Here is a 13,867-nt window from a genome sequence, read left to right as displayed (position 1 = left end):
ATTTGCAGAGATTTGTTGTCATAAACTTTGCCTGCCTGTGCAGCAGGTTAAAGAGCTCTGGAAGAGAAGGAGGGGAGAGCTGGCAGATTGGGTCATTTCCATGGGAACGTCGTGGGAAGATTGATATGTGCCCTGAGAGGCGGGTGCGCTTATTAGCATGTTCCAGATCCTTTCCTGCAGCCTTTTTTCTTTTCTCCTGCTGAGGAGGAAGAACTGGAGTGCTTTCAAGGAAGAAAGAATGTGAATATCTGAAATAAAAGCACCACTGCAGATCCCAGCCCTGTGCAGCAGCGGGTCTCTGGTGCTTGTCCCAGCACAGCTGGGAGAGTTCCGGCAGCGGCAAAACCCGAGGGAGCCGGGTGGGTTTGCCCAGGAGAGGACAACCCTGCTGGCATGGGGAGACATGGTACCAACCATCACCAGCTGGATGCAGAGCAGTGGTGCTTGGCAAGGCCTGGGAAGGAGAGTGGACAGAGCAGCTCCTTGTCTGGTGGTCACAACCACTCGGTGCAATGGGTTCTTCTCTGCTGCAGACCCGCCAGCTCATGTCTTTCCACATCACAGCACCATCCAAGACAGTGAGATGGACTCCAGCTCAGTTTGGTGAGCTGAGCACAAGTCAGAGGACACCAGATCACCTCAGTTTCCTTCCAAAGCCCTGTTCTCCCTGCCCAGCGCTGGGGACTGCCGGGAGCCCTCACATATGCTAACCATTTCCAAGAGAGATGGTGGGCTGGGACAAGCCCTTCAGTCTTGCTGGAGCCAAGAATGAGAGGCCAGATGGTGCATGACCTGATAAAGCCCCCTGTGATCTTCTGTTTGTTATTCTCCTGCAAGCATATTGTCCTGGGAAAAAAACCAAGGGTTCATTTCCAGGACCCACACTCTTTTCATGTGAAATAACAACTGTACCTACTCTGGCCACACGCACTGCTCGTGTGAGACCCTCTGGCTGCTGCACTAAGGTTTTTGGGTGCAGGGGGGCTCGTGAGGTCTCCAAGAAAACCAGACTTTAGCTGCAATTATCCTCCCATCCCATGTTTGTAGAGCACCTAATGAGAGAGTCCCAGCTGTGACAGCCCTCCCATGGGTGTTACTCCAAAATTACTAGCAACAACAATTTCTTTAAAATAGAAACCTCTGCTCTGGGCTATGTAGGAATTAATCACTAATAAATCATAACACTCGGGAGGAGCCTTAGTGTTGCAAAGCTGATTTTAAGAGCTTGCCAAAGTGTACACGAGTGCAGAAGTGGATCTGTAACATGCTCCTCAGGTGAAGAGTGTTTGCTTCCCTCCCACCCCAATTAGTTCCTGTCTGGCAGTGAAATTTGGATAGTTGGTCTCTGCAGGGCAAGAGATCAGTCTCAGTATCCGTGTGTGCAACGTGGTCAGGACTGGAAAAGATCAAGGCACACATTTGCAATAACAATAATAGTAATGTCCCTGGAGTGACATTTCAAATGCAAATGAAAAGAATCAAAATATCAGTTCCTGCTATGACTTTGTTGCTGCTGTAACCAAATCCAAGTGGAGGCTTGAAGCCATCCCCTCTCCCTGACTGGCAGCAGAGCTGTGATTCTCTATTTCCATTCCCAGCCCGAGTGGACGAGGACTCAGCCACGAGCTGACAAACAGGGTGAGGAGCTGGGGCTGAGGAGAGGCTCGTGGTGGCACTTGCCAGATGTTAATCCTGTCTCAGGCATGCAAAGTGAAGGGTGGCAGCAGGTCTGTATGGTGACTAATAACTAACCCAGCACCCTGAGAGCTCACCACAGCCCTGTTGTGAGCCCTGAGCCTGCCCTGGAGGGGAGTGGGGGCTTTGGCTCTCCAGGCACAAAGCAGTCCAGCCCTGGGGTGGGAAATGTGTGTGGAGTGGGCCCAGCAGGGAAGATTTCTTGAAGTTTGGATTTCAGTCAGCCCTGACAGTTGCTGTTCACCCCCAATATTCAATTGCATCCCTTCCCTCCCTGCGTCACCCGACACAGCTGCATTACTTTCCCTCCCAGGACACCACAGTGCTGGTGTTTGGGGTGTGGTTTGTGGCCTCTGCCCAAATGCACACAGGTATATACATTCTGATCTGAAATCACATACCACTCAGTTCTAATTTTTCTAGTCAGACACTTTGTGCAGTCTGTGTGCGCCCTTGAAAGAGGTGGGGACTGGGTGCAGTGGTTTGAGCCCACAGCCCCCGGGCTGCCTTCCTTCATCCTGCACACAACACAACCCCCTGTGCACAGCCCCTGCTCCCAGGGGGAGTCTTCTGGAAATTCAGAAGCACAACTGCTAATCCATTTATTAATTGTAAAAATACACCCTCTGATATTGATCACTCAGGATGAATTTGCCTACCTGTGGGAGACCTTGGCAGCCAGGGAGCACGGGCAGGATTTATGGTCACAGGGTGCATGGGGGTAGCACTTATTCGGGCCATTCTCCCAGCAGCTTTTAAACCAAGACAGAGCTCTTTATCTGAAGACATCAGGGTTTTTTCTCAACAAAGAGATTGTCTGAGGATGAAACTGGTGGTTTAAAAAACAAAGAAGAACAAAAAAAGGAATTGAAACTGCGCGGGCTATTTTCAGTGCCCAAGATGAATGAAACATAAAAAAATAAAATAGGTTGCAAGTTTTGAAATATGAAAAAGACCAGTCTAAAAACACGAAAATCCAAGCAGGTGCTGTCAGCTGCAAGCACTGACAAGGCAGGCTCTTCTGCTGGCAAGTAGTGGAAAATTTCAGCAGACACACATGGGACAACACAAACCTGCTCATCTGTGGGGCTCTTTAATTATCAGGGGAGACCTGCAACACGTTACCTGCTTTGCTGTTGCTCTTTAATCGTGGCTTCTAAGGCTGCTGATGCAGCTGCTGTGAGGGCAGATCTGACCTGCAATCCTGTTACAGAAGGCTGCAGCAGAGACCAGCAGAACAGGAGTTAAAGCACCAAGTGGGAGAAGGCAAGGGCAGCTCAGCCCTGTGCCCCCACCCACAGCACCACCTCACACAGTCCCCCAGCCCCTCACTGTGCTGTGGCTGTTCTAGTCCCTCACCTCAGTATGGAGCAGGGAGAGATGGTCAGGACAAGGGGTAGGCAGGGCTCTGAGGACAATCAGCCTCACCAGTGTCACAAAACCTCGAGATTTCTACTCTGCAGAACCACTGCCCCCTCCAATAGCCCCTCCACCCCAGCTCGAGAGAGGAAGCCATGCACAGTAATTTGGAAACAAATCTGAGCTGCCCATTTCAAGGGGTTGCCCTAAAAACTCACTTTCTAGCGTGTAGTGCCAGCATGGGATGTGTGTGGGAGGACAGAGGGCAGGACCTGAGAGGGCTGGATGCTCCATCCTCGTGGCTGAGCCAGCTGGTGGTGGCATCCACGGCCAGAAGGAGCTGCTCCAGCACCAGGGATGGAAGGGCAGTGGGGACAGCCAGACTTGGGGCCTCCCTTGGGCAGCAGCACTAGGACCCAGCAAAGCCCCTTCCAGCACAAAGCCCATGCTAATCAGGGACTGGGGGCCCCAGGGGTCATGGAACTGAGGGCTGAGGAGATTTCCAACCTGCTGCACTTGTGTTTGGGGCATCTCCTGCCTTTGACAGTGACTGTGACCATCAGCTGCTCCCAGGGCCAGGTCTCCATCCCTGCCTAAGGACAGGGGTGTGATGGGACAGTCCTGCTGACACTGGTACATGAAACAGGAATAGACTGAACAAAAAAGGGCAAAAGCACCTTCTCACCCACAGATTTGGGTTCATGCTCAGAACCAGCAGAGATCCTTTTCTGGCTGAAGCAGAAAACCCTTCCTGGAGCCCTGCCCTTCTGGTCTCCTGTTCATGGCAATTTGGTGCTGTTCAGCTGCATTATACTTGACTTACCTGTCAGGCAATTGCAGTGCATGGCCTTAAGCAGCCTCACCACATCCAAGTGTCCCAGGGGTGCTGTGTGGGGCTGGATGTGCTGACAGCACTAATGCTTCCTGCCCTGGTGACCATACAGACAAGCAAACAGGGCACTGGGGCTTCCAGAGGCTTTGCTGGAGTTTATTAGCTTTTATAACAGTGTCATGAAAATAATTGGATCTTAGACACACACCGGCAATTTGGTACAAAGGAGAGAAAAAATGAGGCCAGATGAGGTGTAAATCAGGAGTAACTCCAGAGCTGCTGGTGCAGGGTGGGCAGAGCAGGGTGAGGAGGAGAGGCAGAGTGCAATGAGTGCTGGCAATGTGATGGGGTTTGGGAAGGGTCACAGAGGCCGTCCTTGATGCAGTTACCTGGCCCATCTCAGTGAAGAAGGGCATGATATGGAAATGCCTGGGCCTGGTGCTGCTCCGGGAGCACCCAGGAGTGGTACCTGCCCCAGTCTCTCCATTCACATCCTGTGGGTTTCACACCACCATTGTGGGATGCTTGAACAGGTCCTTTGAGGCACTGTGGGCACTGCCTGATGGCCTTGGGCATTGGCAGCACTTCCCCACTGTCTGCCTGGCTCCCATAAACAGCCACAAGCCACTGCCAAGCTCAGGGATGCCTCCTGGTACCACCTGGGACCCTCTCACCTTGTTCAGCACCCACCTCCACCCTGCTCTAGTGATGCTGATGGCAGCTCCAGTCCTGTGCCAGCTTTTCCTGCAGGCTTTTCCCTCTGAAGCAGTTAAAGGAGACAGCACCAGCCCTTCCATTGTCAGACAGGGAAACTGAGGCCCACAGGAGCAACCACAAGCGAGCAGCCAGAAGAGCCTGCAGCCTCTGGGGTTTGTCCTGTGCGCTGGCAGAAGGGAGTTTTCCCAGCACCATTCCTTGCTGTGAGCCCTTCTGCCAGGCCTGCTCTGGGAGGGACAGGGCAGAGGGGCTGTTGGGGTGTGCTGACCCCAGGCAGGGGCTCTGGGTGCTGCTGGGAGCCACGGGTGGGCTGAGCTGTGCCTGAGCTGTGCAAGGAGCAGCTGACTGTGAGCTTTCCAGCACAAAGCCAGCGATGCTCTTGCCCTGGCTCCGTCCTTGCACACACACTCTCCACGCCAGCTCCATCCCAACAAAGCAGTCCCTGTTCCCTGCTGCATTCCCAGCTCCTCCCCAAGCCCCATCCCAGCCAGTGCTGGATTTATGAATGAGTGCCCTGCCCTGGTGGCAGCAGGCCCTGCCAGCCTGGGTGGCTCGTTCCAGGGAGATCTCACTGACATCGGGAGCAGCCCATGGCAGGGATGGCCCAGCTTTGGGGTGCACACCCTGTGGAGGGCACGGTGCTGTGCCCCTCATAGCCCCAGCCTGGCCCCATGCCCGCTTGCTGGGCACTGTTTGGGATTATAACTTGTGAGCTGCCTGTGCCAGGTTTCCAGCTGGCACCACTGCAGGGGAAACAGTGCTGAGGCCTCCCGTCCTGGGCAGCAGCAGAGCCCGTGTTGGTGCCGCTTCCTTTTGCTGCTCTGGGCTGGAAATTCCGTCCACGGGAGGGATTTCCTGGAGAAAGGCATCCCCAGTGCAGCACTGCAATGCAAGCAGCTGCCTGCAGCCCTACTGCATGGGCACACTCAGCCCTTCGTGTTTGTACCCTGAGTTGGCACGGCACAGATGAAGGGGGGCTGATTTCAACACACTTCATGCAAAACGAAGATGTGGAGCTGGGGAAGCACTTGGCAGCATCACGTGCTCAAGGCAAATCATGTAAACGTGCCAGTGACAGCCTGCTTGCTTGTCCAACACCTTGTGTGCCCAAGAGCTCTGCCTCTATTCCTGGCAAAACCCTTCCAGCATCTCTGTGAGCCAGCTCAGGGCTCATCAGCATCCAATCACCCAGGCACTGAGCTCTCATATCTCAAACATTTTCTGCTGGAGTTGATGCCTGGCACCCACAGAGGGCAGGATTTTCCCAGGAGCCAGGATTTCACCCTGTGCTCCCAGGCCACGCTGTTCCCTTCAGCTGAGCAGCCACTCTGGTCTCATGTGTCCCATCCCTTCTTCGTGCCTGGCTTGGGACCCTTCCTGGAGCCCTGTGAACCATAACAAACCTTTCCTGCTGCTTTCAAGTGGCTTTGGATCAGCACTGTGCCAGAGGCTGGCCCAGGGTGTTTGCATTGATTTCTTCTGCATCTTGATTGCTCTAAGTATGATCATCAAAAGCCAGTCCCCAGCACTGCAGGGGCTGTGGTCTGCAGGGGCAGCAGGAAGGGAAATTGCTGCTCTCTGGCACTTCATGGCTGTGCAGCCCCATCCCCAGCTCTGATCCTTCTGCTGCATCTGGCAGGGCTTGGAAAATGGAAGGGGGCAGGCAGCAACTGGAGATGAGGCTCAGTTGGGACGTGAGGAAGGAGCTGGTCCCACCTGGGTGGGTTCTCACTGGTGCCTTGAAGCAGACAGCAGTTGCCATGCATCTCCATCCTCTCCTAAACCTTTTTTCCTTCTTGTATCTCCCCCACAATCTCCCTACAGGCTGCTCCCAACTGCAGCTGCTGCCATGGGCTCACGGGGCCTCTCCCATGTCCCTGGAGGGAAATATGAGCCCCAGTCCATGGCAGCAGAAACTCAGGGAGACCCAGAGCTGGACAAAAACCCTTTTGCTGTCCTCCCACACCAGCTCCGGGCTCCAGAGAGACACTTTCCCATGGGCTCCTTGTTACTTATAGATATATTTTTTTAAGGCAGCGTCACATCCTCGTGGTTGGGCTGTGATATGAGCTATGCTTTGCTTTGCTTTGCCACCAGGCTGCTTCCCTATAAACACCCTGTTTATGTTCACCGTATGGAAAGATATTTAAACCTATATTTCAAACCACCTACTCAGGGCTGGCTGAGCCTGTCTCTGTAACTGCATCTGCACAGCCTCATGTTATTACCTAGAGTTAATATTCACACATCTCCATGATGGATTCAGAGGTGCACAATCCTGATAAAGGCCTTAGGGAGTAATCTGTTTTCTGTGTCACAGGCTGCTGCCAGGAGATCTCAGGGCTACATGGGAGAAACCCTCAGACACACCACAAGAGGATCTCTGACTCGAGAGCAGAAGGACTGATCCTGCTCCCCGCTGCTTGTGTGTGTGCCCAGACCAGCTGCACCCCCTTTTCCAAGCAGGCACCAGGGGCTGCTTGCACAGAGCTTCTGCAAGCGATGGGAACAGGAGCAAAAAACAAGCATCCTCATCAGCAGGCCTTGGGTTAAGGTAAATATCCCTTTAGAGAGCTTGTTACCCACATTTCTGTACTGACTCCACATCATCTGAGCTCTCTAAAGCTGTGATGATTTATCTCTCTCTACAGACACAGATGTTGATGTAGATATAAAGGATACAGACCAAAGACTAGATGTGTTGGACAGTCCTTTTGCTGGTTATGGTTTACATGATTTGCCTTGCTCCATCTTGCCCAACCAGACCTGGATGTGTTTCTGATCAGGGTCTAGAGGTTATCACCATAAGTTTATCCCACCACCTTTTCTTGGCCACCTTGACACAGGGGCTAACTGCACCTTCCCTTCTCGCTGTTCACCTGCTCCATTCTCTGGCTTCATCCAGAAGAATGTCTGTATTAAAGGGAAAACCTTTTTATTATTGTTAATTTAAAGCCAGCAGTTTGTTTCTCTGGCTCAAAGATGTAATTGCCCAGCAGTGCAAGCCTCCCTTAGCATGGAGGAGTGCTCACATAAGGTCTAATCACTGATCTAATTAAACTGATTTGCTACTGTGTTAAATCAGTGCAGCTATATTGAGCAGATCAGGCCTAAGTTTCTATTCCACCTCATCATAAAAAATGGTAATAAAAAGCACCTTCAAGACATCAGTGCTAAGAATTCAAACAGAAAGTTGCATTTATTATTTTAAATTCCATCTCATTAATTCTGGGATGGGGAGTTTTGAAGGGGGATATGAAATCCTTGGCATTGACACTATTCATCTCACATTTTATGCAGACCTCTATAGGACATGCAAATATTTATTAATGTTCCAGAAGGGTTGAGGGAGTTTAAAAATCTGAAGCCCATTGAAGATGACAACTCTCTTTTAAAAGTAAAGAAAAAAAAGGCAAGCCAAAAAGAACCTCATTATTTTAAAAATCAGTTTCATGGTAATTTTTATGCATTATTTGAGATTGATTATTGTTTCCCTATGAAGTATCTTCCATTACTTCCTCCCTGACAAAATTACTTTAAAGTAGTTATTTCCACTTGAGGTTTTGGTGGATTTCCTGATCAAGGGTTCACGCTCTGGCTTTTGTAGCTCTGTTACAATACTAACATTAGGAGTTATTTTAGGAAAGATTTATGTTCCAGCAGAAACCATAATAAATTTAAAACCAGCGATATGGACATTTTTATACAGAGCTATCCAATGTACAAATTCAATCATTGGATTTTCAGAGCCAGCAGCCTCAGCCTGACAGCAAGCCAGTATGAGGCTTAGGCACAAGCATCCCCCCAAAACCTCTCCAGCCTGGGGTGATGTGCCTGAGGTGACGCTGTGACATCACATTTGTGGGTGGCACCCACAGGTGCGAGTGCTGACTCGTGGGTTTGCTGTGCTGGGTGACCCACGGCAGTCCTGCCCCGAATGAACAGCCCCAAAACGTTCTGCACCTGCCTCTGCTAGTGCTTTGCTGCACCTTGATATTAAGCCAAGGGTTCGCACCCAGGCTGGACTCAGGCACGGTCTGATGGGCTGGGAGGGGGTGTTACAGTCTAACCCACCTCCAGCCAGAGGGTGGCCCTTGGAAGACCCCGCCTTAAGCTACTTCTGCTCAGTAAGGGCATTAATCACCCCGATGAGTTTAGATCTGAAAATGCCGCCTCTCCTTTGAGTGGCGCTCACCTGATGAGCAGAGGACCCCACCCCGCATTTCACAGCCCGTCGCCCGTCCTGGAGGGAGGGGCCACGAGCTTCATTTGCCAGGTGATCTGTTGAAGCACAGAGACCTTAAAAACGGGATAACCTCTAGCAGACCCTTCTCAGTGTTGGGAGTTTGCAGCCCCAAAAGCAGGGTTGGTCTCTATCTCAACTTTACCAACTGTCAACTTGCAGCAGACCACCTGTTTTATTTTCTTCTTGTGCCGAGAGGGAACCAGGTCTACCCAGAGCCTGGGAAGAGCCAGAGAAGAGGCTGTACCTGCCTGGTAGGAATCCTTGGAGTCCCTGCTGAGAGCTGAGGCACCTGGTAAGAGCTGCCAGTGCCAGTGTGGCTATCCAAGGACTGTGCTGGAAGGGGTGCAGGATGGGATGCCCCAGACAGGTTGTTCTCCAGGCAGGGTGCAGCACTATTGTAGCCATCCCTGCTGTTCAGCAGTTCAGTGAGCACGGACACCAAGGAAAGCCTGTGCCAGAGCAGGGACCGAGCAGCCCTCAAAGCCCTTGGAGCACGAGGCTTTCCTTCCCACTGGGAAGAGCCCTCCCAGCTGCATGGGGCCACCAAAGCTAATAAAGCCATTAATGGGGCCACATGTCAGCTCCTGACTAAGGCGTGAGCAATTCACACCTCACTCAGGCTCTCCAGGCGGAATGCACCCGAATTTGGCCAGGCTCCCCTCCAGCCTGCGAGGCAAGCCAGCTAAAGGTCAGTTCCCCACGGTTTGGGGGCTCATTTCCACTGAGTTTTCCAGGCTAGGCTGAGCTTAGGCTGTCTCAAAGCCCTCGGGCTGAAGTGGGTTTTGGCATGGGGCAGGAGCGGGATGGCAGACTGGCGTGTCTGTGCCAGGAGTCTCTGCTGAATTTTCAGTGCTTGCCACTGACTTGAGCAGAGTTTTTAAAGGCCCCGCTGAAGTGCTCTTGGGTTCAGCAGGGACAGTCTCTGGGATCCGTCTGGACTGGCGTTTGGAGTGACGAGTATCAGAGCTCCCATGGATTTTGGACGGGTTTAGGCTCCTCAGATCTCCTGGAGTTGGGCCCAGCATTCTTCACGTGGCGCAACTCCAGAAATGGAAACACTCCAAGTGAGCAGTTTCTTTCCCAAAATGGGGATTCTTCTCTCCTTTTGATGGAAAACACTAGAGACAGGGGAAATATTATCTCATTGTACTGCGAAGGAGAGCCATTTATTAACTACGGGTACCAAATTTAACTCTGGGTATTTTTTTAACAGCAGTTCTGATGTGAAGAGAAATGTTTGGACCCTTTCCTTGCAATGTCAGGAATCTGCTTCACAGAATTATGTCACTTTGTGAGAAACAGCAACTGAAATCAACTACAGGAGGAGAAAAAAAAAAAAGAAACCAGATAGCCTAAATCCATGAGAAATTCATAGCAGGGGCACAGATTATATGAAATGGCTCCTTATCTCAGCTGTATTTGCAACATGTGAATGCTCAGAAAGAGCCATCCTATTGCCTCCTACGCCTGCCACGTTATGCAAGGGTGGCTGTTCCCACGTGCTCCAGGGCTCCTGAGGCGCCCACACTGTGCTGCTGGAGCCCCGGGATGGGGCAATCTCCAAACACAGGGAGCTGACTGCTCTGCACAGGACAATCAGGAGGCCAGGCTGAAGCAAGGTGCTGTTTGTGATCCCTCCTTGCTTTCCCAAGCAGGACAGTCGCGTTTAAATGCTGGGAGCAGGGAGGCACTGTGGAACAGTGGGATTTATGTCCCTGGCTGTGTTCAGCGTTGTGCAATGGCCACACACCATCGCAGCAGATGTAGATGGGCTTGTGTATGCTGGGTGGCTCCACGAGAAAATGCAGTTATGTGCTCTTTAGATCATGACCCAAATGTTCTTCCCATTACACCAACCTCGCTACCACCAATGGCTCCCTTAACCACGGCAAATGAGGACATCATAAAGTTCAAGTGATATCAGCTATTGTTTTCTGACTAATAATTTCCCAGGACTTCTGCAAGCTTCTCCCATCCCAGGTGAAACCCAGTAGTTAAGACTGACCTTTGAAAGCTCCCACTTACAAGGGTATCTGCTGGTTCTGCCTAATGTGCTCCCCTGTCTTACATATAAAGCTGTGAATAATTGCTGCAGTTTATTAAAGTGGAAAATAAAGAGCTTTCAAGGCACTGAGATCATTTAGTTTCAATATATCCGACGGTACGTAATAGGTATGAGGGTTTTGAGCAGGTCATGCTAATGAAAAATGAGTGGGGACTCGTGTATCTGACTGTTCCTATTTTGTACCAGTGTTACTTTGTTCTGGCGACAGCAGGTTTACAGGATTACACCAACTGGGAATCCTGCACATCAGGCAGGTCTCTGGCTGTGGAAAGAAATGTAGACTAGTGATAGAAGTATCCAAACCATAGCTCTTACAAATGAGCTGAGACTCAAAAATCATGACAGGCTTTTAAAAATTAGATTTTTGGATTTGAGTCTGGTTTGTAGCTGTCCTTTGTTACCTCTTCACTAACAGAATGGTCTTGTATTATATTCAGATGGTGGCTTTTGTTGGTTTGGGGTTTTTTTTCTCCCAAAACATAAGTACTAGAAACTGGCTGCTGCCTCTGACAAAAGTAGGTTCTTACAAAATGATACAAAGGAAAACAAAACAAGTGAACTTGAATCTGTGGGACTGCTAATAAAATGTAATGAGTTTGCAATGTTGTGTTCTTCCTCCTGGGGGTCTAAGGCCTGAACTTTTGCCATTGTAATCAAAAATATCAAGATATGTGTGTATTTAATTACCAAATCTGTTTCGCTTTCAAACTTGAAATGCATCATATAATAAAGTTAAATATAGAAGAGAATTAACTGGAGGAACATGTAGATGGCTTTGCCTGAGGCTAAAAACAAGACAGTGGCTTGGAAAGAGAGCTGAGGGGAATTGGGATTTGGGTGTAGAAGTTTCCTACCTTGTGTTGGTCCATGCACAGGAGTGGGAACTCCGGCTGGAGCAAGGTGTGTGGTATCCCATCCTGACACAGCACTGCAAAGCCGGTCAGGAATACAGCACCCCCTCCCTCTCCCAAAACAGGCATCCTGAGCACAGCGTGAAGCCTCGATTGCACCAGATAAATCAAATCTCACGATTCACCAGGATCAAGAACTGGAGGGTTTTCTACTGGTTTTATATCCCGGACGATTTATGATTTAATTTAAACACGTAGTTTCCAGCCGTTCCTTTTTGCAAGCAATCACCTCGGCTACATTACCGCTGGTGATGGACTGCAGTCCCGGGGAGCCCCGGAGAGAGCGCTCGGCACTCAGAGGTGTGAATTCCCCCCATTTATCTTGCTGGGGTGTGCACGGCCTTGCCGGGGCGGCAGGTCCGAGCACGTTAACCTCTTCACTGCCAGCCTCTGCTGCGGAAAGGGCTGCTTAGAATCTCCTGGGTTGGCAGGGACCCACAAGGATCATCGAGTCCAGCTCCTGTGCAGGACAACCCCAGGATCCCACCATGTGCCTGAGAGCTTCTCTAACTCTGTCAGGCTTGGTGCTCTGACCACTGCCCTGAGTTGTACTGGACTTTCCCCTTCCTTTGGCAGAGACTCCCGTGTCCCAAGGGATGCCAGCATGGGAGGTGCAGACTCCTGGAGGGAGGTGCAGGTTATGGGTTTGGAGATCAGAAGGTTTTTTTATCACACAGGTCTTTGCAACAGATGGGGCCGTGCAGGTGTTACAGTTTAATGTTACAGTTTAAGTTGTGTTTTTCCCTGCCCCTTTGCTTCTAACAGCAGAGCAGAGGCTCCCTGCAGGCCCCGGGACCAAACAGATCACACAGAATGGCTGGGTTTGGGAGTGACCTCTGGAGATCATCCAGTCCAGCCCCCTGCTGAAGCTGTTCACCTACAGCAGGTTGCACAGGTTTGTGTCCAGGTGGGTTTTGAATATCTCCAGAGACTCCCTGTAGCAGATGGGAACTGATTCCTGGGATACAGCTCACCCTGGCTTGAGCTCAGCTGTCTCAGCTGGACATTTCCTTCCTGGTATCAATGGGGTTTGACAGCAGTGGCACAAGGTTTTCCTTGTCACTGATGGACCTGGCACTGCTGCCGTGGGAGGGGTCATTATTAGCCCTGAGATACCAAACCAGGCTCCCCGTTCCTCCAGAGCTCTCCCAGATGGCTGTCAGCAAGCTCCTGCAGGCAGCACAGCACTGAGCTCTCCTGTGCCAGTTCTGGGGGCTCTGTTTTGCCACCAGACACGTCTGCAGATGCCTGTGAGGATGGCAGGGGCTGGCAGAGGCCGCCCTCCCTTCCCCTGGGCAGGGCTGGCTGCAGATGCAGCGCGGTGGGGAGGAGTGTCGGGTCCCTTCCTTGTGGCACAGTCACCTGAGCGGGGCTTCCTGGGGACACAGAGATGTGAAGGTTTAAAGTGAAAATGCTGTTTCAAATAAAGAGCTCATAGGAATTTCTCATGTTGGAAGCTGGAGGTGCCAGACCACTTCCAGGCTGTCCCACAACAGGCACAGCCTCCACATCCTTGGATGGCAGCAAGGAGGGGCTCAAACCCGGAGCAAAGCCCCTTTTCATCTCATTCTTGTGAGCCAGGGGCACACACCTCTTCCTGGTGTCTGAAACAGCCTTTTCATTATGTTTATATTTAAAAATCTAACAGTGACTAAAGCAGTTTGCATAATAAACAGCTCTAGAGCCAGAAATATTTGCCTGCTCTTGGTAAAAAAAGGAAGTCCTCAGATCCTCTTCTGAAGACTGTAAGCAAGTGACAGAGTTTTCCCTTTGCAGAATATAAATATGCAGTGCAAATAGGTGGCTGCTGTCGCTGCTTACATTTTGATGTATCTCTTCAGATAGCCTGGCAGCGCCAGGTTATTTTAGTGTCAAATCAAAGCTCTGGCTGTGTAAAGAAGCTGAGGAAAGGTACAGTCTGCGTTGCAGCAGAGGATGGAAGCTCCAAGAAGACTGGAGGCAGTCCTGTGAGACATGCACCAGCCATGCATACTAAACCTGCCATTTAGCACAACGGGAAGAAAACCCGTTTATAAGAGCTG

This window comes from Neopelma chrysocephalum, unplaced genomic scaffold, assembly GCF_003984885.1.
Source record: "Neopelma chrysocephalum unplaced genomic scaffold, ASM398488v2 Primary Assembly neopelma1_94, whole genome shotgun sequence".
Taxonomy (NCBI): Eukaryota; Metazoa; Chordata; class Aves; order Passeriformes; family Pipridae; genus Neopelma; species Neopelma chrysocephalum.
Note: the sequence above shows the minus strand (reverse complement) of the source record.